This window comes from Phyllostomus discolor, chromosome 8 (genome assembly GCF_004126475.2).
Source record: "Phyllostomus discolor isolate MPI-MPIP mPhyDis1 chromosome 8, mPhyDis1.pri.v3, whole genome shotgun sequence".
NCBI classification, from domain to species: Eukaryota; Metazoa; Chordata; class Mammalia; order Chiroptera; family Phyllostomidae; genus Phyllostomus; species Phyllostomus discolor.
In genome coordinates this window covers 56,038,437-56,064,709 of record NC_040910.2, presented here as the reverse complement: position 1 = coordinate 56,064,709, position 26,273 = coordinate 56,038,437, and the positions used below count along the sequence as shown (strand labels likewise).

Here is a 26,273-nt window from a genome sequence, read left to right as displayed (position 1 = left end):
TCCAAGTTTCTGGTTAGCATTTTCTCTTGATCTTCTATGACTGATTGGATGTGATGGATGGTATTTAGGGCAGGGTTTTGTGCCTCCCTGACCTTTACAACAAATATGTCCCCCTGGGGATAGTTGTACATCATACTCTGATAGATTTTTCCTCTTACTCCTGTTTCCCAATCTTTATCTAGTGGATTAAATATTCGCATGTTGATGGCCCCACTGGGCTCAGTTTTATAGTCAGTTTTATGGCGTAAACAGGAGCCTTAGTAGCAACCTCCACAGGTCTCCGGATACTGGCCACATCCCGAATCAAATCCTAATTTTGGGTTTGGCCCTGGTCTAGCATCAATGGTGAGACAAATGGCAGGGCTTCCCCCGCTTACGGATTTTAGGTCCGTGAGTTGGATGGTAAGGAATGAAGGACTGGTGCAGCCCGTATTAGGACATCTCATGACACCCACCATGTGGGTGATGACGTTATCGTTTTTTCTATAGGTTTCTCTTGCATAGACTCTCCAGACATATGGCTGCTCTAGAGCTAATCCAGATAAGACTTGAGCGCAAAGGAATATTTCTAATATTCTGCTCATGGCTAATTGCTAAAAGAAACAGATTAGATATACAAAGATGAAAATCACACAGAAACATGCGGCAGCCAAAAGAGAATTTTCAATGAGTCCCCAGTCTTTAGGAGTTACAGAGACCAGTAGTATTCCGAAGATCCCTACTGCCAAGGTCATAGGGGCTAGGAACTCAGCCGGGCATTTGTCCATAATCCTGGTGTTAAGCAGTAACCTCCCAGACGTCCTGGGCTCCTGAAGTCTCCTTCCGTCGCTGTAGTTTCGAGGCTGGCACCTGCTGCTCGGTGGCTTCTTCTCCTGGTCCTTCTGGCCCAGCCACCGCCTTCACCTGAGAATGGTGGATCCACGGCGTGGTTCCTGCGACCTTAAGGGCAGTAGGGGTACTTAAAAGTACCAAGTGAGAGCCCATCCACACAGGTTGGAGAGGCTCCTTTTTCCAGTCTTTTACCCATACATACTGCCCTAGACGGTGTGGGTGTGCGGGCCCCCCTTGGGATTTAGGTTCAAACCCTAATTGGGCTTCTCCTATCTGGTCTAAGGCCTTTCCTAGCTGCTCTAAGTACCTTCTTTGTCCTATCTCCCCTTGTGCTGGTAAGTTGCTAGGTCCTGTTATTCTCACTATGGGACTGGGCCTTCCGCATACTAACTCATAGGGGGTATACCCTGCCTGGTTTAGGGTACTTCTAACTCGGAGCAGGGCTATTGGCAACAAGTCTGTCCAGGGCAGCCCGGTCTCTTGGCAGAGTTTTGCCAAAGTTTCTTTTAGTGTCCCATTCATTCTTTCCACTTTCCCCAAACTCTGGGGCCGGTATGCAGTGTGCAACTTCCACCTCATATTTAGCAGTCTTGCTAAATCCTGCACCACCTGGGAAATAAAACCTGGCCCATTGTCACTTCCTAGGCTTAGAGGTAGTCTGTGTCGGGGAATTATTTCTCTTAGTAGAACTCTGGCTACCTCTCTGGCCCTTTCAGTCCTGGCTGGGAAAGCTTCGACCCAACCCGAGAAGGTGCATATGAGGACAAGCAAGTACTTATATCCCCAGCTTGGTTTGACTTCAGTGAAATCCACCTGCAGGTCTTCTAGGGGTTGAGTTCCCCAGTACTGTATTCCTGGTGGGACTCGATTGTTTCCTGCTGCACAAAAGTTACACATCTGGCCGCAACATTGGCACATAGTGCGGCGAGGTTGGGTATGTATAGGTACGTTCAGTGTAGGTTTTCTAGGGCTGTTTTCCCTAGATGGGTCAGGGTGTGACAATTCTGGACCACCTGCGCCACCTGGCTCTGGGGCACATAAATTCGTCCGTCAGAGAGCCTCCACAGGCCTTCTGACATTTTGGATGCCCGATTCTGCCTGGCCCATTGTTCCTCAGCCGGCTGATAGTCTTGGGTGTTTAAGGGGGAACTGAGCAAAGGGCCCACTACAGCTTTTGGGGAGTCTTGTCTCTTAGCAGCAGCCTTTGCAGCCTGATCCATGAGCCTGTTCCCTACTGCCTCTTCTGTGTTGCCCTTAGTGTGTCCCCAGCAGTGCATAACTGCTACCTGAGCCAGACTGCATATGGCCTCCAGGAATCGGAGGATATCAGTTTTGTTTTTTATTTCTTTCCCTTCGGCGGTCGGTAGCCCTCTTTCTCTATAGATGGCCCCATGTATGTGGAGGGTGGCAAAAGCATACTTGAAGTCAGTGTATATGTTGACCCTCTTTCCCTTGCTTAGTTCCAGGGCCCGAATGAAGGCATAAAGTTCCGCCCTTTGTGCTGACCACCCGGAGGGCAGAGGCTCCACCTCAAGGATTTGGTCCTTTGTAGTTACTGCATATCCGGCAATCCACTCCCCCTTCTCAGTTACAGTACTGCTCCCATCTGTGTACAGGTTGAGGTTCCCCCGAGCCAACGGCTGGTCTCATAAATCTGGCCGGCTGGCATATATGTGATCCGTGATCTCCTCACAGTTATGGTCAGGTTCCCCAGGTTCTGCGGGTAAGAAAGTGGCTGGATTGATTTTGCATACTGCCTTTAGATGTACTCGGGGGTTTTCCTGCAGCATTCCCTGGTACTGAGTAAGCTGGGGGTTGGATAGCCACTGATGTCCCTGCCCCTCAAGGAGGCTGTGTACAGCGTGTGGCACATATAAGCTAATTTCTTGCCCCAGGGTCAGTTTGTCAGCTTCTTGGAGGAAGGAAACAGCGGCCGCTATGGCCCGCAAGCAGGGTGGCCATCCAGCTACTTCATTTATCCAGTTGCTTGGAGAGGTAGGCTACTGGGCGTTGCCAGGGTCCGACTTCTTGAGTCAGAACCCCCAAGGCTACTTTCTCCTTTTCATGAATGGAAAGAGAGAAAGGCTTATCGGGGTCCGGTAAGCCGAGGGCCGTGGCGCTAACCAGAAGTTCTTTTTTTTTTCTCAAAAGCGCCCTGTTGCTCCGTTCCCCAATTAAATGGAGCAGTCTCTGCCCCTTTAAGGGCTTGATATACTGGCTTTGCTATTTCCGAGTACCCTAGGATCCATATTCGACAAAACCCCGCGGCTCCTAAGAATTCCCGGAGCTGTCTTCTAGTCGTTGGGCTGGATTGTTGATTAATCACAGCCCTCCTCTCAGTTCCTAAAGTCCGCTGCCCCTGGCTTATTCGGAAACCCAGGTATCGAACTTCCTTCTGACAAATCTGGGCCTTTCTTTTGGACACCCGGTAGCTTTTTGATGCCAGGAGCCAGAGCAGAGCTCGGCGTCCCTTCCCGGCACTTGTAACTCCCTTGCCCCGCCAACAGCAAATCATCCACATACTGGAGCAAAACAAGGTTAGGATGCTGCTCTGAGAAGGGCTTCAGGTCCCGGGCTAATGCTTCACTGAATATAGTGGGGGAGTTCTTGAATCCCTGAGGCAGCCAGGTCCAGGTTAATTGGGTCCTTGTGCCCATGTGGGGATCTTCCCATTCGAATGAAAATATTGGCTGACTCACAGCGGCCAGGGTTATGCAAAAGAAAGCATCCTTTAAGTCTAGGCAGGCAAAATGCGAGTCGGTCGGGGGGCAGTTGGCTTAATAGTGTGTAGGGGTTAGGCACCGTTGGATGCAGAGTCAGGGTGACCTCATTAACAGCCCTGAGGTCTTGTACCGGGCAATACCCAGTCCCATCTGGCTTTTTCACAGGGAGGAGCGGTGTGTTCCATTGTGATTGACAGGGAACCAATATTCCTTCAGACAAGTACTTATTTATTACTCCTGATATGCCTAGCTGGGCCTCTTTAGATATGTGATATTGTTTGAGGCAGCGGGGCTGAGCCCCCGGTTTTAAGTCTATTATCACCAGGGTTCGGCTGGTGGCAAGTCCTGGAGGGTTTCCCTCTACCCACACATTGGGAAATTCCTCCGTGAGACAATCCTGGCTGCCTAGGCCTCTATCTTCTTCACAGATCTGGTCTTCTTCCTCCCGGGGCATAATGAGGGCCACCAGACTCGCGCTGCCTAATTCGAGTGTGGCTTGTCCGGAGGGGTGAAAGGCTATCTGGGCCGAAAGCTTACTTAACAAGTCTCTGCCTAGGAGGGGCACAGGGCATTTGGGTAAGTAGAGGAATTCGTGGCAGACCTGGTGCCCTCCCAGTTCGACTGTCCAGGCTTGACAAAATTTCTTTGACTCACTCGGTCGCCCTGTGGCTCCTACAATGGAAACTTCCTGGCCTGATGGTAGAGCGACAGGGGCGGTGACTACTGAATGCTCTGCTCCAGTATCTATCATGAAAGTCAATGGTTGGCCCCCCACTCTGGCTGGGACCATGGGCTCGTGGGGGCCGAATTTCATTGAGCCCGGTCCTGCTCATTCAGCATCCAAACTCTCCAGACTGTGGATCCCAGGGTCTGGGGGAAACACTGGACCCTCCTTCTGCTTCCGGTTTGGGCAGTCCCGTTTCCAGTGGCCCCTTTCCTTACAGTAGGCACACTGGTCTTTGTCCACTTTAAAATGGCCTTTCTGCCCTTTCTTCTGTGGGCCCTTTGTTGGGGCCGCCAGGGCGGCTGCCAATAGTGCTGCTTTTCTTTTCTGTTTTTCTAAGGCTGCGGTCTCAGCCGCCTCTTCTCTATTGTTATAAAACTTTGTTTGCCACTTCTATTAACTGGCTGATGTTCATGCCGGCAAAACCCTCTAATTTCTGCAGCTGTTTGCGGAATACTGGGTGCCGACTGAGTCACGAAAGCCATATTAACCATTCGCTGGCTATCCAGACTCTCGGGGTCAAAAGGAGTGTATATTCTGTACGCTTCAGTTAGTCATTCTAGGAAATCTCCTGGGCTTTCGTCTGCCCCTTGCATGATATTGGAAACCTTTGCCATGTTGGTAGGTTTTCTGGCTCCGGCCCTGACCCCTTGTAGGATGGCCTCCCGATATCGGTCAAGAGCTAATCCCCCTTGCTCTGTATTATGGTCCCAGTCCGGCTGAACTTCGGGAGCCGTGGCTCGGGTGTACTGTGTGGGATCAACAGTGCCTGCCGGGGCATGGGTTTCAAGATATCGATGGGCCTCTTGCAAAATCTTGTGCCTCTCCTCCGTGTTAAATAGTGTTAACAGGAGCTGGCGACAATCATACCAAGTGGGCTGGTGGGTCTGCATTATGGATTCCAATCAACCAGAGCCTGCGGTTTTTCTGAATATTGGATCTCCTTCCAATTAAGGAGATCAGTGGTGGTGAATGGCTGGTAATAAAAAACCACAGGTCCTGGACTAACTGTCCCATCGTCTGCCACCTGCCCAGGCCCCTGAGCCTCCCTCAGTGGCGTCTGATAGGCCTGGTGATGCCTTAGCTGGGTCTCGATTGGCGATGGTGCAGTTTCCGGGAGCCTTCGTGGGGCCTCCCCCCCCCCACCCTTCGTGGGGCCTCCTCTGGTGGGGGCGAGACTGATGTGGGAGGAGTGTCTGGCCCTAGCGGAACAGTGGGGGGTCCCCCCTATGGCGGTGGAAGGAAGGGTTGGTCATCCTTGGGGTGCCCCTGGTGGATCGGATGCTTTGGGCCCATAGCCACCAGGATCTGGGTTTGGGGTCCAGACTTCTTCTTCTGCCCTGCGGCACCTAGACACTTTGGGGCTACTTTAGCGCACTGCTGGAGCCACTTAGGCATGTCCTGAGCTAACTCCTGCCACCTATCTATGTAAACATATTGATCTGGGTGTCCTGGCTTCCCAGTGACTATCAGGTGAACTGCTCTAATTATACTCAGATTAAGGGTGCCCTCAGGGGGCCAGCCTACCCCAAAAGAGGGCCACTCTGAGGTACAGAAAATTTCCAGTTGTCCTGGGTTCATGGAGGGATCTTGTCCTCGGAACAGGTCAAAATTCTGAAGCATACAATCTAAGACAGTTGACGATGCAACCCCCATGTCTCCCTCCCTTACGACGCAGACAAACAAAGCGTAAGGGGATCTTTCGCACGCCCTCTCGTGAGTGACTTAGGTGGTCTTAGTTAGAGGTTGCCCGTGTAGAATCCCGGTTAACAACCGTTATGCCGTACGACCGACCCAGGAACCGCAGGTGAGGGCCCAATGAGACTCGGTAAGCCTGGCTGGCTCATGGAGTCATGGACACATTCACACACAGTCACACAGAGTTTACAACTTTTCCTCCCCCAAGTAGGAAGGAGTCCGATGGTCTGAGCCTTGGCCCAGACTCCTGAATTTTTCTGGCTGAGAGGTGATCAGCCTGTCTCTGGTCTCTGGTCCGGTTCCCGAGGCACTTACCGATTCTGACTGACGACTCCGACAGTTCGTGGTTCATCTCCCGCCCACCCCCACCCCCGTCTTAGAGCGGTCAGGGAGGTGACACGGGAGTCTCCGCCCCAGGAAGCTCAAAACAACCCGGGCACCTGTTCCTTCCCTTGCGGCAGAGGCCCCGCCCCCCCCCGCCCCCCCACGCACAACCCCCGGTCACCCCCTTCCCCCTTCACCAGAGGTAAAATGCCTGCTCGTGTGAGTCGTTTCCTGGTCAGGGAACCAAAATGTTGCAGAAAATAACTCACACGCGAGGGAGATGGCGAAGCATGATCCTTTATTACGTGCGAGGGCTCAGAGGGGTTAAATTCCCAAATCCTGAGCAATGAGCTTTGTTCTCCTGGGGTTTAAATAGCCCCGTGCTTCCTGCCTACCTGGCGAAGCACAGTTACAGAAGCTAAATGCGGGAGTTCGGGAATTCCGGAGTTAGGGAGTCAGGTCTGGTTACCATATATGGGAGACAAAGGAACAAGGCACTTGGAACATTTGCAGATGTTACAGAGAGCACAGCTTATCATGAAGCTACAGAGCACAGAAGCTTATCGTGGGGTTTTTCTTTTCCTGCCACATAACTAGCACCTAGCCCATCTCAGGGCTCAAGTAGGGTGAGAAGAATGGGTGACTTCCAAGAATAAGGCTTCAAATGTCCTGGGGACCTATGAACACCGGCCGCCGCGCCACCCTCCCTTGAGGCCAAGGCTTCCCCTCCCTCGCTGTGAAACCCGGTCACAGGCTCATCCGGCACCTGTCCTGCCTGCCACGCAAGTCGGAATCAAATAAAATAAATCACGTCTCATGACATTGTTACCTCTCGGCTTCACATCACCCACCAGAGATGTGGCAGCCTGTCCCGGCGGCCCTTGCTTTCTCCGTGAGGCTCTCCTCCCCTCCTGCGATGCCACAAGTTGTGCTACGCTGCTCCATCGGGCAGGAGGGATGCCTGAGACCAGCACCACACCAGGACCAGGACCATCAGCCAGCCCCAAGAGGCCGGAGGCGCATGGGATTGGCAGACTGAGGCTGACCCTTGCGCCACACCAGGTCAGGGCCTGTGGCCCTGCAGGCTGCGCCCCCACTGGCCAGTCTCCTCGCAGGCCTCGAGGGCTCCAAGCTGGAGCTCATTCCGCACGCCAACAGCCCGCAGGGTGCTACCACGCTCCCCAACCCCAGCTCGCTGTCGGTGTTGTGCTGGGCGGCCCTTTGGAGGGATCTCGGTTTGAGTTTGAGTGCGGGTCCAAGGTCGCTGGGTCGCTGGCAAGCAGCGTGTCTTCAATTGCGCGCAGGTGCTAGCTGCTCGAGAAGTGCTGCAGCAGTTGGCGGAGGAGCTCTTGCTCCTCGCCACCGCGTGGCGGGCCCCGGCCCTGTGAGGTGCGCGCGCTGGCTAAGGCTGCCCGCCCCGCAAAGAGCTCCAAGTAGCGCCCTAACATCCACAAAGTCAGAGGACATCCAGGGGTCTCCTCCTCCACCAGCAACACTCCCCCGACTGGAGCCTCTGCACCTCACCCCCCTGCCCTGCAAACCACACCACAGCACGCCCAAGCGCTCGCTGCCCACCGCCATCTCAGACAGGGTGGCAGGCCTGTGAGCACCCTCCACCAGGGAGAGACAGGCCCCCAGAGGCCTGAGCAGGGGGCTTCTGTCAGCCTGCAGCCGCTCCTTGAAGCCCAGGCCTGGGAAGCCATCAGGATGGAACTGAGACTTGAGGGGAAATTAGGTGGAAGTCAAGTGGGTGTGAGGAGGCGCCTTCGCCCTCACCTTCTGCCCTCTGGGTGGGGGTCCTTCTTGCTCCAGGAACAAGGGTGCCTCCGTACCGGGTCAACCCCCTCTTGGACTCAGCCTTATCATCTGCCTGGCGGGCCTCAGGATTCTCCGGCTTGGGACTTGCCCTTTGTCCTCTGGGCCACAATGCTCTTGTTTCTCCAGGAAGGGCCCGCACAACCACCCAGCTGAGCATTCCTTCTGCCAGCCCAGCGTGGGGCGCACTGGGAGTGCTCCGGGCAGTCCTGATTTAAGAATATTGTAATCTGGCAAAACAGCAGGATACATCAATATTATATTGACATCAATAAAGTCAATATTTAGAAATCAAAGGCATTTTTGTATACCAACAATGAAACATCAGAAACAGAAGTCAGGAAAAAAAAAAAAAACCCATTTGATATAGCAACAAGAAAATACCTAGCAACAAATAAAATACCTAGGAATAAACCTAACCAAGGAGGTAAAAGACCTGTACTCAGAAAACTACACAACACTGAAGAAAGAACTAAGGACGACACAAACAAATGGAAGCATGTACCGTGTTCATGGATTAGAAGAATTAACATCATCAAAATGTCCGTGCTACCCAAAGCAATTTATAGATTCAATGCAATACCTATTAAAGTACCAATGGCATATTTCAGAGATAAAGAACAAACACTTCAGAAATTTATATGGACCCATAAACGACCCTGAATACCTACAGCAATTTTGAGAAAGAAGAACAAAGTAGGAGGGGTCACAATACCTGATATCAAACTGTATTACAAGGCCACTGTACAAGTTATGTCATACACAAAAATAAATTCAAGGCGGATAAAAGACTTAAATATAAGGCAAGACACCATAAAAGTCCTTCAGGAGAACATAGGCAGGAAAATCTCAGATATTCCATGCAACAATATTTTCACCGATACGTCCCCTAGAGCAAGGGACATAAAGGAAAGAATAAACAAATGGGGTCTCATCGAAATAAAAAGCTTCTGCACAGCTAAAGAAAACAGCATTAAAGTGAAAAGAGAACCAAGCGTATGGGAAAAACATATTTGCCAATGATACCTCAGACAAGGGTTTGTTCTCCAAAATATATAAAGAAGTCACACAACTCTGCTCTAAGAAGACAAACAACCCAACTAAAAAATGGGCAAAGGACTTGAACATATATTTCTCCAAGCGGGACATACAGAGGGCCCAGAGACATATGAAAAGATGCTTAGCATCACTAGCCAGCAGAGAGATACAAATTAAAACCACAATGAGATGCAACTTCACACCGGTGAGAAGGGCCATCATAAGCAAAGCAACAAACAACAAGTATTGGAGAGGTTGTGGAGAAAAGGGAGCCTGAGTGCACGGTTGGTGGGGTTGCAGACTGGTACAACCACTATGGAAAACAGTATGGAATTTACTCAGAAAATGAAAAATGGAACTGCCTTTTGACCTGGCAATTCTGCTGCTAGGATTATATCCTAAGAACCCTGAAACACCAATCCAGAAGAACCTGTGTGCCCCAATGTTCATAGCAGCACAATTTACAATAGCCAAGTGATGGAAGCAACCTAGCTGCCCATCAGCAAACGAATGGATCCAAAAACTATGGTACATTTACACAATGGAATTCTTTGCAGCAGAAAGAAAGAAGGTGCTCCCGCCCTTTGTGACAGCATGGAGAGCATATGCTAAGTGAAATAAGCCAGGTGGTGAGGGAGAAATCCCATATGACCTCACTTTTAATTGGAACCTAATCAACAAAACAAACAAGCAAGCAAGATATAACCAGACACAGTGAAATTAAGAACAAACTGACAGTAACCAGAGGGGAGGTGGGAGGGGATAATGGGGGGAAAGGGTGAAGGGTGTACAGGAACAACTATAAAGGACACATGGACAAAAACAAGGGGGGCTGGAAACAGGGGAGGGAGGTGGGGATGGTGGGGGCGGAGGGGAGAGAGGGAGAGAAAGGCAGAAAACTACTTGAACAATAATAAAATTCAAAAGTATTTAATTAAAAAAAGAGAAACCCTTGACATGTCTTGGTAAAAGAAAAAAGATTGTAATCTAGTGATGGAGAGAGGCAAGCAGATCAATGATTGTAGATGGCATAGAATGACAGGTGTCCTAATTGATTTGCATTCAGGGGAGGGAGAGGGACCTAAAGCCAGTCTTCACGTGCTTTCAATCTAGTGGAAGAGGTCACAAAAATAACTACACAATGCGAAGTGTCGTTTAGGAAATAGCCTCACAGACTGGGCTGGAGAGACCTTTACCTTCCCACTTAGCAGCGCATGAGTTTCAGGGTCCCCTCATCCTCCCTCTCCCTTGTTATCATTTATCTCTTGCTTAGAGCCCCTCTGGTGGGCTGTGAAGTTGCGTGCCTGTGGTCTCAGTTTGCATTTATCTGGTAACTAATGGTACTCAGCATCATTTCACATACTTATCGCCCATTTCTGTATCTTTTGGGGGGATGCCTGTTTAAATCCTTCGCCATTTTTAAGTGGAATCATTTATCATTTTGTTGTTGAGCTGCTCTTAAAAGATAAACTGGACAACTATGCCCTTATCAGATATTTGATTTGCAAACCTCTCCTCCCATGCTGCACATTGTTTGACTTGACTTCTGGTGTCCTTGAAGCACAATTTTAAAAACTTCTGATGAAGTCCAATACATTTTTTTTCCTTTTGTTGATTTTGTCTTTGGTGTTTTATGGAAGAAACTGTTGCCTAATCTAAGGTCAAAAACATTTACACCTATCACTTATTGAATTTTAAGGTCAGTTTGTCAATTTCTGCAAAATAGCTGGGATTTTGATAGGTATTGCATTGAATCAGTACAGTTGGGGAAATATTGCCACTTTAACAATATTAAATCTTTCAATATGGTAAACATGGGTTTTTCATTTATTTAGGCCTAATTTAGTTCCTTTCAATGGTGTTTTGTAGTTTTCAGGGTACAGGTCCTGTGGTACTTTTGTTAAGTGCTTCCTAAATATTTTGTTCTTTGGTTATTATAAAAGGGAATTATTTTCCTAATTTTATCTTCAAAATGTTAATTGCTAGTATATAGAAATGCAATTGACTTTTGTTTATTAATCTTATACCCTGCAAAATTTTTTTATTATAAAGTAGTAAATGATTTTTATTTCCTTTGTTATGTTTTATTGAATTTATTAGTGGTTTGAATGTATTTATTGGCTCCAATAGTCTGAGGGGGGGGGGTGTTTCTTTTAGAATTCCTGATGACTTTCTACAAAGAAGATTCTGTCAAGTGTAAATAGAGAGTTTTACTTCTCCTTTCCAATCTGGATGGCTTTTTCTTTTCTTTTTATTGAAGTATTGGGTTGACATCAGTTAATAAATTTACATAGGTTTCAGATGTACAATTCCATAATACATCAACTGTAGATTGTATTCACCACCCCAAATCAAGCCACCTTCCACCACCATTTATCCCCCCTTTACCCTCTTCTAACTTCCCCCCATATTAACCCCTTATCAGATGTATTGGCGAATATGTTCTCCCATCCAGGGAGTTGTCTTTTCATTTTGTCGATGCTTTCCTTTCAGTGTAAAACATTTTCACTTTTATGTAGTGCATTGTGTTTATGTTTTCTTTTGTTTCCCTTGCCCGAAGAGATATATCAGAAAAAAATATTGCTATGAGAAATGTCCAAGATTTTACTGCCTATGTTTTCTTCTAGGACTTTTGTGGTTTTGAGTCTAACATTTAAGTCTTAATCCATTTTTAGTTTATGTTTGTGTGTGGCATAAGAAGGTGGCCTAGTTTCTTTTTGTTTTAAGTATCTGTCCAATTTCCTACCACCATTTATTGAATAGAGACTATCTTTAGCCCACTGTATGTTTTTGCCTCCTTTGTCAAATATTAACTGACCATAAAGACATGGGTTTATTTCTGGGCTCTCTATTCTGTTCCCTTGATCCATATCTGTTTTATGCCAGTACCATGTTGTTTTGATTACTCTGTCCTTGTATGGTTGGCCAAAAAGTTCATTTAGTTTTTTCCATATGATGGCTCTAGTAGTGCTTAGTTGTCTTTAACTTCGTTTGAAACAATTTTGTTAGATCGTATTGTGATAGCTCTCATATCAGCATGCATATAAAAAAACATCAAAATTGGTGAATTTTTGTGCAGCTGTTTTATTATTGAAGATGGAGGAAAATACACATTTTCAGCATATTATGTTTTACTATTTCAAGAAAGGTTAAAACTCAACTGAAACACAAAAAAGATTTGTGCAGTGTATGGGGAAGATGCTGTGACTGATGCAAAGTTTCTTGGTACTATTGACATTTTGGCCAAGCAAGTCTTTGCTGTGGCTGTCTTATGCATTGGAAGCTGTTTATCAGCACCCCTGGCCTCTACCCACTAGAAGCAAATAGCAGGAGATACTCGACATACTCAAAATACCCAAATCAATAAAGATATTGGTGAAAATGAAAAATGTGCCTTTTAGTTTACAGAAAAACCTAAGTGGATTTTTTGGCCAACCCAGTAGTATGGTCTCATATCAGGTAGTGTGATTCCTCCAACTTTGTTCATCTTTGTCAAGATTGCTGTGGCTACTGGGGGTTTTCTGTGGTTCCATATAAATTTTTGGAGCATTTGTCCTGCTTCTGTGAAATACGCCTTTGGTATCATGATAGGAATCGTGTTGAATCTACAGATTGCTTTGGGTGTGGACATTTTAATGGTGTTAATTATTTCTTTCCTTGAACATGGTATGTGCTTCCACTTATTTGTATCTTCCTCAATTTTCTTTCTTCAGTGTCTTATAATTTTCCAAGTACTGGTCTATTACACACTTGGTTAAATTTACTCCTAGTTATTTTATTTTTAGTGCAATTGTAAATGGGATTGTTTTCTTAATTTCCTTCTCTGATAGTTTATTAGTGGTGTATAAAAACACAAGTGATTTCTCAATATTTATTTTGTATCCTGCTATTTCACTGAATGCACTGATCAGTTCTAGTAGTGTCTTGGTGGAATCTTTAGGCTTCTCTATGTTCAGCATCATGTCATCTGTAACTAATGACAGTTTTTTTTATTCCTCACCCAAGGATATGTTTATTGATTTGAGAGGGGGTGGAAGAGAGAGTGAGTGTGTGTGTGTGTGTGAGAGAGAGAGAGAGAGAGAGAGGGAGGGAGAAAGAAATATTGGTTGCCTCCCACCTTTTGGTGTGCGGGATGATGCTCCAACCAGCTGAGCCACCCGACCAGGGCAGTTAAAGGCTTTTCTAAAAAAAACTAAAGATAGCCAAAATGCTAACGGGTTCAATCCCCAGTCAGGGTGCATACGGGAGGCAAATGATTCAAATGATCCATCTCTCTCTCTCTACCTGTCTCTCTGTCTCTGCCTCTGTCTCTCTGTCCCTGGCGCCTTTCCTCTCTCTCTAAAATTCATTTTAAAAAGCATATTCTTGGGTGAAGATTAAAAAAACAACTGAAGATAAATCAGTGAAGCAACCACAAAACTCAGTCCTATTTGATACTAGATGAAAATCTGAACTGAGGCACATTAAACCTCAGACCTCTCCCATCGGCGTACATTTGAGCTTCTGCAGTAGATATCCTTTCTCAGGATCCTATAGGCCTTTTTACACGCTCCCTAATGGCATACCAAAAATAGCAATGGCACAAAAACAACCTATTTTCAGTCCAGCTAAACTTGGTTTTAAAAAACCCTTCCCCAAAGCAAGCATCTTATTTTCTAGTTGGTGGACAGATTTTTTTTTTTTTCAAAATAGCTTTGTATACTTGGCATTTTGTAAGAGAGGCAGAGGGGTGAGGGGGCTCGGATCCTCACACATTCATTTCTCATGAAGCTTTACTTTTCCTGATAGAGTTCAAAGTTCAGAGGCATTACCCAAAATAGTGTAATGAGACACTTTGAAAAGGCATAAAATACCGTGTCACACCACTATGTCTAGGTTGAGTACATTTCTGTTTGATCTCAATGCTTCTCACTCCACTCACGATCAGGAACATTCTATGAAATTGCGTAGTACATGGCTACTTTTGGATTTTGCTTGCCAAGGATTCCACTGGAGTTTTAATCACAACTTGTGAGTCAAAGATATGACATCACACACATCAAGCTGCATCTCTGGTCTGAAAAGTGTTACGATAAACAAGCAGGTAAGAGAAGACAAACTGTGGCTAGGTGTTTCATCCACAATTTATGCCTCTATTAGAACTCATCACATCACTGAAATTATTCCAGTCTACACTCTAAGTGTCAAAGCCCTGAGTCTATCTAGGAGGATTCCTTGGGGGGAAATGTCACCACTTAGCAGTCAGCTAATACATCAGCCTGACTTCTGATTGAAGGGGTCACTGCCTGTTTAACTAAAATTAAAAATCTAAGCAATTTTTCATCAGATTTGGCCATTAATCATCATATGCTAACTTCAAGCTAAGTGAGAATCCACTGTTTTACTCATCAAGGCTAAAATCCAATAATTATGACACAGCTAAGGAAAGTTGGCTCGTTCGCACTGATCTGCTTTTTGAAGATTATTGTATTAACTGTGCACACAAGAAGCTAACCTGCTTCCCAAACTCACGCAGCACAGGGGCCACAAACATGCCCCTGGAGTGTTGGCAGGGACTGCCTGTCAAAGTGACAGCTACACAGAGGTGTCAGACAATTATTGTGAAAGCAAACAGGTATGCATCCCCAATCCCTTTTTCTTGATGTTTTCAGACTAAATTCAGAGAATTAATTAAACCTTTTTCAGGTACTCCCACCAAAATAAATAATTGCATATATTTATCACTATAACCTCCACTGAGACGTCATATTATGGCAAATGACTTTCTCATACCTGCTATTATTAAAAATAAACTGTACCTTGTTCTAGCCGCCACCCCCGCCACATGACTGGTAGAATTCATGACACCAAGAAATCAAAGAATGTCTTAACCTGTAGTTTTTCTTAAACAATATGACCTTGTTAGTAAAATATTTGATGTATTACTTTATAAAAATCAAGATTGTTCTCCAACCTTATGAAAGTGTGTAAAGTCAGTTCATTCCATAATGGGAAAACCAATTCTTGGTGACACTTTCTGTTTTCAGGGAAGTTAATCACTCTAAACATGTCCTAATTTTGTGCTCCATACAACTGTAATTTTCACAGTGCTGCCTATAATTTCATATTTAACCGGTTGATGTTGTACAAGCAGGCAGGGCTTCTATACTGGCTTGTGGAGATGTTTTATTCTTTAAAAGATAAATTATAAATTATACAGATGGAATATGTGTTAAAGTTTATACTTCCCCCCACCCCTCCCATCTTTTTTTTTTTTCTGCAATGAGAATGGCAGGAAAAGATATACAGGGTATCAGAGACAATCTTTTAAAAACAAAACTCTACTTAAGACAGTTTTGTTTTGATATAGGAAAAAAAAGTTATTGAACTCAGGCTTTTGTACCTCTGCTTGGCAGGAAAAAAAAACAATTTTTTTTTGGATGCAAAATACAATGCATCCAAATTATCCTATGTAATGATCAAAACCAGTTAAGAAAATAAGTTTAATTAACACATGCCTGTTATAGAAAATTTGAGAAATACTACAAAGTATTCAGAAAGATGAAACTCATTTCTAATTCCTGCACCCCATAATACCACTGAGCTGCACTGCCCGGGGCAAGGCTCTGGTTTAAGGCAAACCAGTGTTTGTTTTTTTCCTCCAGTCTTTATTAAAGCCAAGTCCTCCTGCCCACAGCTCCCAGCAGGGCAAAAGCAGCTGGGCCTGGGAGGGGAATGAAGATACACATCCCACGGATGTACCAGGAGCCAGGCCCCAGCCATGTGGGGCCCCTGGCCCTTTCTGAGGATCCTGTCCCACAGAGATAGGAGAGAGACCACAGAAGCAGGACCACTGCCCTCCTTACCATCCCACCCCACCCCACCCCCTCTCCCACGCAGGTTAATTCCTATCACCACAGTCCAGGCCCTTTGCCCACCCACCACTGTTTACTGTGCCTCCTACTCTCAGCCCTCAGCAGCCTGGCTGGTGGCTCTCATCCCCAAGGCCATGTCTGCCTAAAAAAAAGGAACTAGGTCTAAAAAGGAAGCACTTGCTTCAAATTGGTTTTCTGGCTCCATTCACCCTGACCCAAGAGGCATTAAGGCAGGGAGTTCTCATGTGAGCCACTCCTCAGCTGCCTGCCCAGTTGTCCCCAATGGCCCATCCTGGAGAGTTGGGTGCAGGCCAGGTATGGACCTGGCACAGTTGGTCCCTGGGTTTGTCACTGAGCTAGGGGGCTCAGGTCCAGACCCCCAGAGGTGGACCACCACTGTGCAGACTGCCCACTCTGTGCAACGGGCATCTAAGCAGAACCACTCCCTGCCTCCAGTGTAAAATGATGACAGAAGCAGAGTTAAAGGGACCTGCAGACGTCCCAAGGCCCTGACTGTGAAATGTGAGAAATGGTCCTGCCACCACCCTCAGTCACATGAAACTTGGTTATTAAATCTAAGTGAGTGTGGGGCTTGGAAGGACAGGGCTTCGAATGTCCACTTGCTCCAGGAGAGGAGGCAGCCCAGGGGTTGAAGGCTGGGCTCCAGGCCCCCAAGGATCTCTAAGCATGCCACCTCCAGAGCCAGAGGTGAGCACTAGAGGACTCAAGGGCAGGCCAAGACTAAAGTGAGCAGTGCAACTAGCATCTGGCCCATCTCAGGGCTCAAGTAGGGTGAGAAGAGTAGGTAACTCACAAGAATAAGACTTCAAACTCCCTGGGAACCTACGAACACCTTCCACCCACCTGCCCCAGGACACTGATTTTGGTTTCCAGCTTTTACTTCTCCACCTGATCCTTAGGCCATACAACAGATGGAAATAAACATCCATCGTCCACATTTGGAATGAAAGCTTTCCTAGCTCCCTGGGTTAGGGAGGACCATCATCCTTTGGAAACCCACAGGCTTCCCCTGCTTCCTCACAACTCTCCGCAGTTTCAAAATGACCAGAGGATCCCTAAATCTCCCACCAAGGGATGGAGGAAGTTGGCAGCAAACCACAGGTCTCACAGGACTCACGAACACAGGGTAGGTAGACCATGCTTGGCTCTCCACCGAGCCACCCTCCCCTTGAGGCCAGGGCTTCCCCTGCCTCACTGTAAAAGCCAGGCACAAGCTCATTGGGCACCTGTCCTGCATGCCACCCAAATTGGAACCAAATAAAATAAATCACCTCTCACGCCATTCAATATTCAATTTGATGAAAGCAAGGACTTACAACCAAGATTACTCTGCCTAGCAAAGCTGTCATTTTGAGTCAAGGGACAGATAAAGAGCTTCATGGACAAGAAAAAGCTAAAGGAGTTTAGCACCACCAAACCAGTGTTTCATGAAATGTTAAATGTTCTTCTTTAAAAAGAAAAAAAAAAGATAAAAAATGTGAAGAATAAATACGTATCTATCAACAATTGATTCTTTAAAAAATAAACAAATAAGCAGTACAGAAAAACACTCCCAGACACAGAACATTTTGATGGTTGCCCAAAGGGAGCAGGGTTGGGGGGATGGGTTTAAAAGGTGAGGGGGTGAAGAAGTACAAATTGGTAGTCAGTGGTAGTTAGAGACTAGTCAGGAGGATGTAAATATCACATAGGGAATAGTCAGTAATGTAATAATTATGTATTGTGTCAGGGATATGAGATTTATCAGGATGATCACTTAGTAAGTTATATAATGTCTAATCACTAGGTTGTGGACCTGAATCTAATAAAATATTGTATGTCAACTGTAATTTAAAAATAAAAAATAATTTAAAGTCAAAAAAGAAAGAAGCTATATCTATGGACCAGTAGTCCTGATTAAATCAGGAGCAAAAATTCTCAACAAAATGTTAGCAAACCAAATTCAACAGTACATTAGGAAGATGATTAGCCATGATCAAGTGAAATGTATCTCTGGAATGCAAAGATGGTTCAACATACACAAATCAATACATACAATATCATGTGACTATCTTAATTGATTCATGAAAGAATTAGACAAGAAGTCAACACTTTTTATGACAAAATATCTGAACAAATTTGAAATAGAAGGAACATACTTCAATATAATAAAAGCCTTTACAACATACCCACAACCAGCATCATACTCAATGGTAAAAACTTGCAAGCTTTTCCTCTGAGATCAGGAAGAAGACTGGGTTGCCCACTCTGACCTCGACCATTCGACATAGTACTGGAAGTCCTAGCCACATCAATCAGACTAAAGCAATAATAATAAAAACCAAAAGGCATCCAAACAAAAAAGGTAAAAGCAAAATTATATTCATTTCCAAGTGACGTTATCTTGTATATGTAACAAAAAACCCCACAAAACCCACAAAAACCCTAAACACTCTACCAAAAATGGTAGAATTGATTTTTTTAAAACTAAATAGAATTTTTTTATCCTAAAATTTCTATAGAACCACAAAGAGTTCCAAATATTCAAAACAATTTTTTCAAATTTTATTTATTTATTTTTAGAGGGAGAGAAAAGTGGAGAGAAAGAGAGAGAGAGAAACATCCATCAACTGCCTCTCTTATTATGCACCTCTACAGAGGCCTGAACCTGGCAAGCCAGGCATGTGCTCAGACTGAGAATCGACCCAGAGACCTTTTACTTTGTGAGATGACACCCAACCAATGAGCCACACTGGTTAGGGATCGAAACAATCTTTAATTAAAAAATAACAAACCCTTATTTCAAATATATTACAAAGGTATAGTCATAAAAACAGTGGGATAATAATGGCATAAAAACAGACATACAGACCATTGAAACAGGACAGAGGGCCTGAAAACAAACCCACAATAATAAATTAAGGGAAATAGTATGTCTACTGATCATTTTTAAATATAAATAAAATGATGCATGTGTACCACATGCAAATTTGTACTTTAACACTTCTAGAAGTGAGCTCATGTTTGTTTCTGAAGTGGAAAATATTATTTTCAAGCAACATTAATATAGAACCTTGTAATACTATAAAAAACTATATGTTGACTGAGGAAGTTCTTACTCAAAGTTAATTGGCATGATACAAGGTGAGTACTGAAAACATGGTGGGGATGGGGAACACGAATAAAGTGTATGATTATCTAACTGCTATGCTGTATACCTGAAACTGATACAAAATAATATGGAATGTAAACTGTAATCGACAAAACCAAGATAATTGGCAAATCCCACATACTGTTAAAAAATGTTATTCTCTTGTTCGAAGGATTCTGACTTCATTATCAAACTGTTTCATTAACAGTTTGATTTTTTGCCTCAAAAGAGATTTTTGCAACTCTTGCTATTTATATTTCTCCCTTTTCTTGCTTGAATTTGTCATCACTGGCAGTCTGATAGGAACCCAGACTCCCGCATGTAAAGTGTGGGTATTCTGCAGTCTCTTCAACCAACCTCCTAAATGTGACCGAGAGAAGACAGGAAAGGTGTTGTAGATCTGCTGAACGTGGAGAAGAGAATGCCTCTTTTTGTGAACTAAATTTGGGTTGTTTTTTCAATAAAATAGGATAAATGTAGAAGAAAATGTGTGCAGATTAAATATGGGCTTAGGCTCAAGTATGAAAACATTGGGAAAATCCTCTCTCCAACCTGAGCTTTCATCAGCTTATCCCCAGCCCCCCAGAGTTTGGGAGTCCCTGCAGTCAGTTAGGTGTTCAAAAACAAAGCTCGCCAGTTTCATCTTCTCTGAAGTTCTCTGAAAAGTGATGATGATAGATACATGAGAAGAATGGAATAAAACAATGGCTTTATGGTGTGGAAAAAGAAGATTTAAAGAAAAACAGTGTTGTGAAATACAGTGTTTCATAAAGATGCTGTAAAGTTCTCAAGGTCAAGAAAATATAACTCAGTTTACCTAAAGAGCTACTCAAATTTCTACAGAAGTAATGAGTTTATGTTTCATACATACTGCTTTACACGTAATTAACCACGTAATTTTTAACAAAAGCTCCCCTATGATGGACATCAGTCTGTCATTCTGCACAGAGGCACAGAGACTCTATTTCAGTCTACTCTGTGACAATTTTATTCTTTCCGGGTCTTTCCCTCAGCTCACTCAGGCATATTATCCAGGGCAAAAATTTTTCTAGAGACAATAAATTAGTAGTAGAAATCCCTCTAGAATATTTATTTCTACACATATAGCCCTTAAACTAATTACCTAGTAGCGCAGGTCTCAGAGGACCCAAGAGAATAAATCAGAGGAGGCCCTCCAACATCAGTAAGCTCTCTCTCTTGTGGCTGAGCTCAGGTTGGTCCTGCCCCTCTCTCTGTGGAATTCTAGACCCTCTGAAGAGAACCTGAATCTTCCCAGCTCAGCTCATAACACCCCAAGGGCCAGCTCCTTACCTCTCTATCTCCTCGTTAGTTCACCTCAAGGGAAAATGGGTGGGAGGGGGTAGGGGCCAGGCTACTTATGTTTACCATTATTTAGCACAATTTATTATGTGCAAATAATGTGTAAAGTAAGTGTGATAGTTCTGGATTTACAGTTGAAAAAAAAAGAAGGCTAACTAAACCATATAGGACCCAATAACTGTTAAAAAAAAATGGGAGGCAGGATTTGACTACTATGGCCTTGTAGTATAGTGTAATATCAGGTATTATGATCCCTCCAACTTTGTTCTTCTTTCTCAAGATGGCTGAGGCTATTCAGGGTCTTTTTTGGTTCCATATACCTCTTTGAAACATAGGTTCTAGACCTGTGAGGTAGGCCATTGGTATTTTAATAGAAATTGCATTGACTCTATAGATTGCTTTGGTAGTATGGACATTTTAATGATGTTAATTCTTCCAGCCTGTGAACACAATATGAGCTTTCACTTATTTATATCTTCCCCAATTTATTTCTTCAGTGTCCTATATTTTTCAAGCACAAGTTTTTTACCTTCTTGGTCAAATATGTTCCCAGGTACCTTAATTTTTTTATTGTTGTTGCAATAGTAAATGAGATTTTTTTAAGTCTCTCTTTCTGATAGTTCATTATTGGTATATAAAAATGCCACTGATTTCCTGCTACTTTTCTGAATTTGTTTATTAGCTCTGATAGCATTTTAGTAGGGTCCCGAGGTTTTTCTGTATACAGTATCTTGTCATCTGCAAATAATGGACCGTTTTACTTCCTCCTTCCAATTTGGATGCCTTTTATTTCTCATTGTTCTCTGATTTCTGTGGCTGGGACTTCCAGCGCTATGCGGAGTAAGAGTGGTGAAAGCAGACATCCCTTTCTTGTTCCCAACCTTAAGGAAAATGCTTTTAGTTTTTTGGCCATTGAGTATGATGTTGGCTGTGGGTCTGTCACATATGGCTTTTATTACATTGTGGTATGATTTCTCTATTCTCACTTTACTGAGAGTTTTTCTCATAAATTGGTGCTAGATTTTATCAAATGCTTCTCCTGCATCTATTGCTATGATCATGTGGTTTTTATTCTTCATTTTGTTTATGTGGTGTACCAAGTTTATTGATTTGTGGATATTGTACCAACCTTGCATTCCTGGAATAAATCATACCTGATGATGGTGTATGATCTTTTTAATGTATTTCTGGATCCAGTTTGCTACTATTTTGTCAAAGATGTTAGCGTCTATGTTCATCAGGGATATTGGCCTGTAATTTTCCTTTTTTGTAGTGTCTTTACTTAGTTTTAGAATTAGAATAATGCTGCCCTCATAAAATGATCTTCAGAGTTTTCCTCCTCTTGAATTCTTAAAAATAGTTTAAGAAGGATTGGTGTTAGTTCTTCTTTAAATGTTTGGTAAAATTCACCTGTGAAGCCATCACTCTGGGACTTATATTTGTTGGGAGTTTTTTAATTACATTCAGTTTCACTAGTTGCAACTGAGATTCTCTGATTCTTCCTGATTAATTTTGGGAGATTGTATGTTTCTAGGAGCTTATCCATTTCATCCTGATTGTCCAATTTGTTGTCATACAGTTGTCTGTAATATATTTGGTATTAGTTGTTACTCCTCCTGTTTCATTTCTGATTTATTTATTTGTGTCCTTTGTTTCTTGTTGAATCTGGCTAAAAGTTTTGAAAGAACCAGCAGTTGTTTTTTTTTTTTTTTTATCTTTTGTATTTTTTTAGTTTCAATGTTATTTATTCCTGCTCTGATGTTCATTACTTCCTTTCATCTACTTACTTTGGGCTTTTCTTGTTGTTATTTTTCCAATCCTTTTAGGTGTAGAGTTTGAGTGTTTATGTGAGATTTTTCTATCTTCTTTAGGCAGGCCTATAAGACTATGAGCTTCCCTCTCAGGGCTGCTTTTGCTGTGTCCTATAGATTTTGAGTTGTTGTGTGTTCATTTTCATTTGGTTCCAGGTAGTTGGGTTTTTTTTTTATACTAAGTATTTATTTGTATGCTGCTGCCAGTGTATATAAAATAATCATCCTTGTGAAATAGGAATTCATGAAAATTCAGAAAGGTAGATGTTAAGGACTGACAAAAGCAGAAGTTTGTACAGTGTGGCATGTGTTACAGGGATAAGTTTTTTGTACAGGCTTCTAATTTAGCTCTCTTCGAATACTCACTGGTTCATGAAAAGTGGTTTAGAACACCTTCAAAGGTTCATTTCACTACAAAAAGGAACAGACTTTCTGGAGTCTGAAGGGATTGGTAGTTGAAGATACTCCAGTCAGCAGGGGGTCATGTTGAGCATTCTCCAGACAGAACTGTTTCAGGTCTGCGGCTGCCTGGAAAACCTTCACAGAGTTCAGCCCTGCCTCCAGCCAGAGCTGTTGACCCACTTTCTCATAGCGGTGACACCAGAGGAACCAGATTTGGTGCACGTAAAAGCTGGGCCAATTTATCAGTAGTGGGTTCAGGGGACCAGATGGCTGGGGAACAAAGCAAGGGGTGGGGCTTGGAACTTTGTCTCCTGGTTCCACATAGTTTTTTATTTGTTTTTTGATCTCAAAGGTAATCCATTCATTGTTTAATCACATGCTATTTAGCCTCCATGTGTTTGAATATTTTTTAGTTTTTTTTTTACAGTTGATTTCTAGTTTTATGCCAGTTAGATCCCAGAAGATGCTTAATATGATGCCAATCTTTTTGAATTTGTTAAGACTTGTGTAGTGCCTTAAACCTGTGGTCTATCTTTAAAAAGGTATCATGTTCACTTGAAAAGCATGTATATTTTGCTAAGTTGGAGGGGAAATGTTCTGTAAATATCAATTAGATCAATCTCATACAGTATGTGATACAAAGTCACCGTTTCCTTGTGGATTTTCTGTCTGCAAGATCTATCCATTGATGTCAGTGGGGTGTTAAAGTCCCCTACTGTGACCATTGCTGTTAATCTGTCCCTTAAAGTCCACCAAGAGTGTTCTTTATATATCTTGGTGCTTCTATATTGGGTGCATATATGTTTACAAGGGTTATATCCTCTTGTTGAATCAATCCTTTAGTGTTATGTAGTGACCTTCTTTGTCTCTTGTTAATGGCTTTGTTTACATTTTCATGCAGTTTTTTCTATCCCTTAACATTGTCTATGTGTGTCTCTTATTCTGAGATGGGTCCCTTATATATAAAATATGAGTCCAACACAAGTAATGCCCCTTTTTATTACAAAATCTTTTGTTACAAAATCATAAGCATGTAATCCTGTAACATAACAGTATCACACTCAAGCACACCATATGACATTTTAGGTGAAATGTTCATAACTATAAACTATTACACCCATATTATTACCCTACCAACCGCACTCAGGCAGGCATCGTTATTTCTCCTAGACCCTGTGTATGGGTCCCATTTTCTTATCCATGCAACTACCATATGTCTTTTGATTGCAGCATTTAATCTACTTACATTTAAAATTATTATTCATAGGTACTTATTTATTGCCATTTTTATTCTTTATGCCTATGTTCCTCTCTCTATATGTCTTCTTCTTAAAGCAACCCCTTTAACATTTCCCGCAATGCTTGATTGGTGGTAATGAACTCCTTTAGGCGTTTTGGGGGATCTGGTAAGATCTTTTTTTTTTTTAGACATAAAAGAATAGGTTTTATAACTGATACCAAATAAATACAAAACATCGTGGGATAATTATGAATAATTGCATACTAACAAATTTGATAACCTGGAAGAAATCAATAAATTTCAAAGAATATAAAGTCTACCAAGACTGAATCTTAAAAAATAAAACAAAACAAAATAGAAAATCTGAACCAACTAATAACAAGTAATAAACTAATAACAAGTAAGGAAATTAAATCAGTAATTTAGCCAACAAACAAAAGTCCAGGACCAGATGACTTCACTGCTGAATTCTACCAAACATTTAAAGAAGACTTTATACCAATTATTCTGAAACTCTTTTTTTTTTTTTTTACATTTCATATGAGCATCAAGTAATTCTTTTTTTTTTTTATTTCAATCATTGTTCAAGTACAGTTTTCTCCCCGCTACTCCCGTTCCAGCCCATCCACCCAACCCTCCCCCCTTCCCCCCATTACCCCCCACCCTTAGTTTTTGTCCATGTGTCCTCCAAATTTGTTCCTGTAATCCCTACCCATTCCCCCCTGAAATTCCCTCTTCTCTCCCCTCTGGCCACTGTGAGACTATCCCCTATTTCAGTGTCTTTGGTTATATTTTGCTAGTTTTTTGTTTTGTTTTGTTTTGTTGTTTAGATTCCTGTTAAAGGTGATATCATGTGATATTTGTCTTTCACTGCCTGGCTTGTTTCACTTAGCATAATGCTTTCCAGCTCCATCCATGCTGTTGCAAAGGGTATGAGCTCCTTCTTTCTTTCTGCTGCATAGTATTCCATTGTGTAAATGTACCATAGTTTTTGGGATCTGGTAAGATCTTTGTTTCACTTTCAATTTTAAATGATAGCCTTGCTGGATAGAGTTACCTTGGTTTTAGATCATTACTTTTTATCCTTTAATACTGCATGCCATTCCCTTCTGGCCTGTAGTGCTTCTGTTGAGACATCAGCTGAAAGCCTTGTGGGAACTCCGTTATAGGCAACTAACTGCCTCTCCCTTGCTGTGTTGGAGATTTCTCTTTGTCTTTAAACTTTGCCCTTTTAATTATGATGTGTCTTGGTGGGGGTCTCTTTGGGTTCATGTTAATTGGAATTCTCTATGCTTCCTGAACTTGTGTGACTTTTTCCTTCACCAGGTTAGGAAAGTTTTCTGTCATTATTTCTTCAAACATGTTGTCTATCCCTTACTCTCCCTCTCTTCTCCTCCTGGTACCTCTACCATGCACGTAGTCATGTTTCATGTTGTCCCAAACTATCTTCCTGCTTTTTAACTCATATTTCCTTTTGCTGCTCTGATTGAGTGAGTTTTGTCTACTTTGTCTTCTAATTAGTTGATTCAATTCTCTGTTTCATCCAACATATCAATCATGTTATTATTTAGGTTATTAGGTTCTTATTTCTCCCAGTATGTTTTAAAATTGTATTCTTACTTGAGGACATGCTCATTGACTTTAGAGAGAAGGGGAGAGAGAGAGGGAGAGAGAGATAGGGGAAGAGGGAAACATCAATATGACAGAGAAACATTGTTCAGTTGCCTCTTGTCTGTTTCTTGACAGGGGACTGAACCTGCAACCTCGGTGCATTCCTTGACTGGGAATTGAACCCCTGACCCTTCAGTTCATGGAATGATGCTCCAACCAATAAAGCTGCACTAACTAAGGCCCTTCTAGTGTATTTTTTTTTGTTTCAGATATGTTATTCCTCATTTCTGAGTGGTTATTTTTCATGATTTCTATGTGTTTTTCCATGCTGTTGAACATCCTTTATAATCATTACCTTGAACTCTGGTTCTGATAAGCTGCTTACCTTCATTTCACTTAGCTCTTTTTCTGGAGATTCCTCTATTTTTTTTTCATTTGGGACCTGTTTCTTTGTCTCCCCATTTTGGCTGTCTCTTTGTGTTTGTTTCTATGCATTAAATAGAAATGCTATGGAGTGGCTATCTGTGGTAGATGCACTGTGGGACTCAGTGGGGCAGTCCCCTTGATCACTAGAGCTGGGTGTTTTAGGAATGATTATTGTGTGGGTTCTGTCCTCTTGTTGTGTCCTCTTGTTTTAATTGGTTCTTATTGGTCCTTGATTGCTGTTGTTGCATTCATGGGTGGGCTCAGCACTTGGGCTGGTATACTGTGGGGCTCAACTCTAACAATAC

The 26,273-nt window shown here is 43.2% G+C and overlaps 1 pseudogene; it reads right to left on the bottom strand.

Moving 5' to 3' along the window:
- Window positions 1-22,454: 22,454 nt before the first annotated feature.
- On the bottom strand, window positions 22,455-25,362 carry LOC114503768 (annotated as a pseudogene).
- Between the last annotated feature and the right edge of the window lie 911 nt (window positions 25,363-26,273).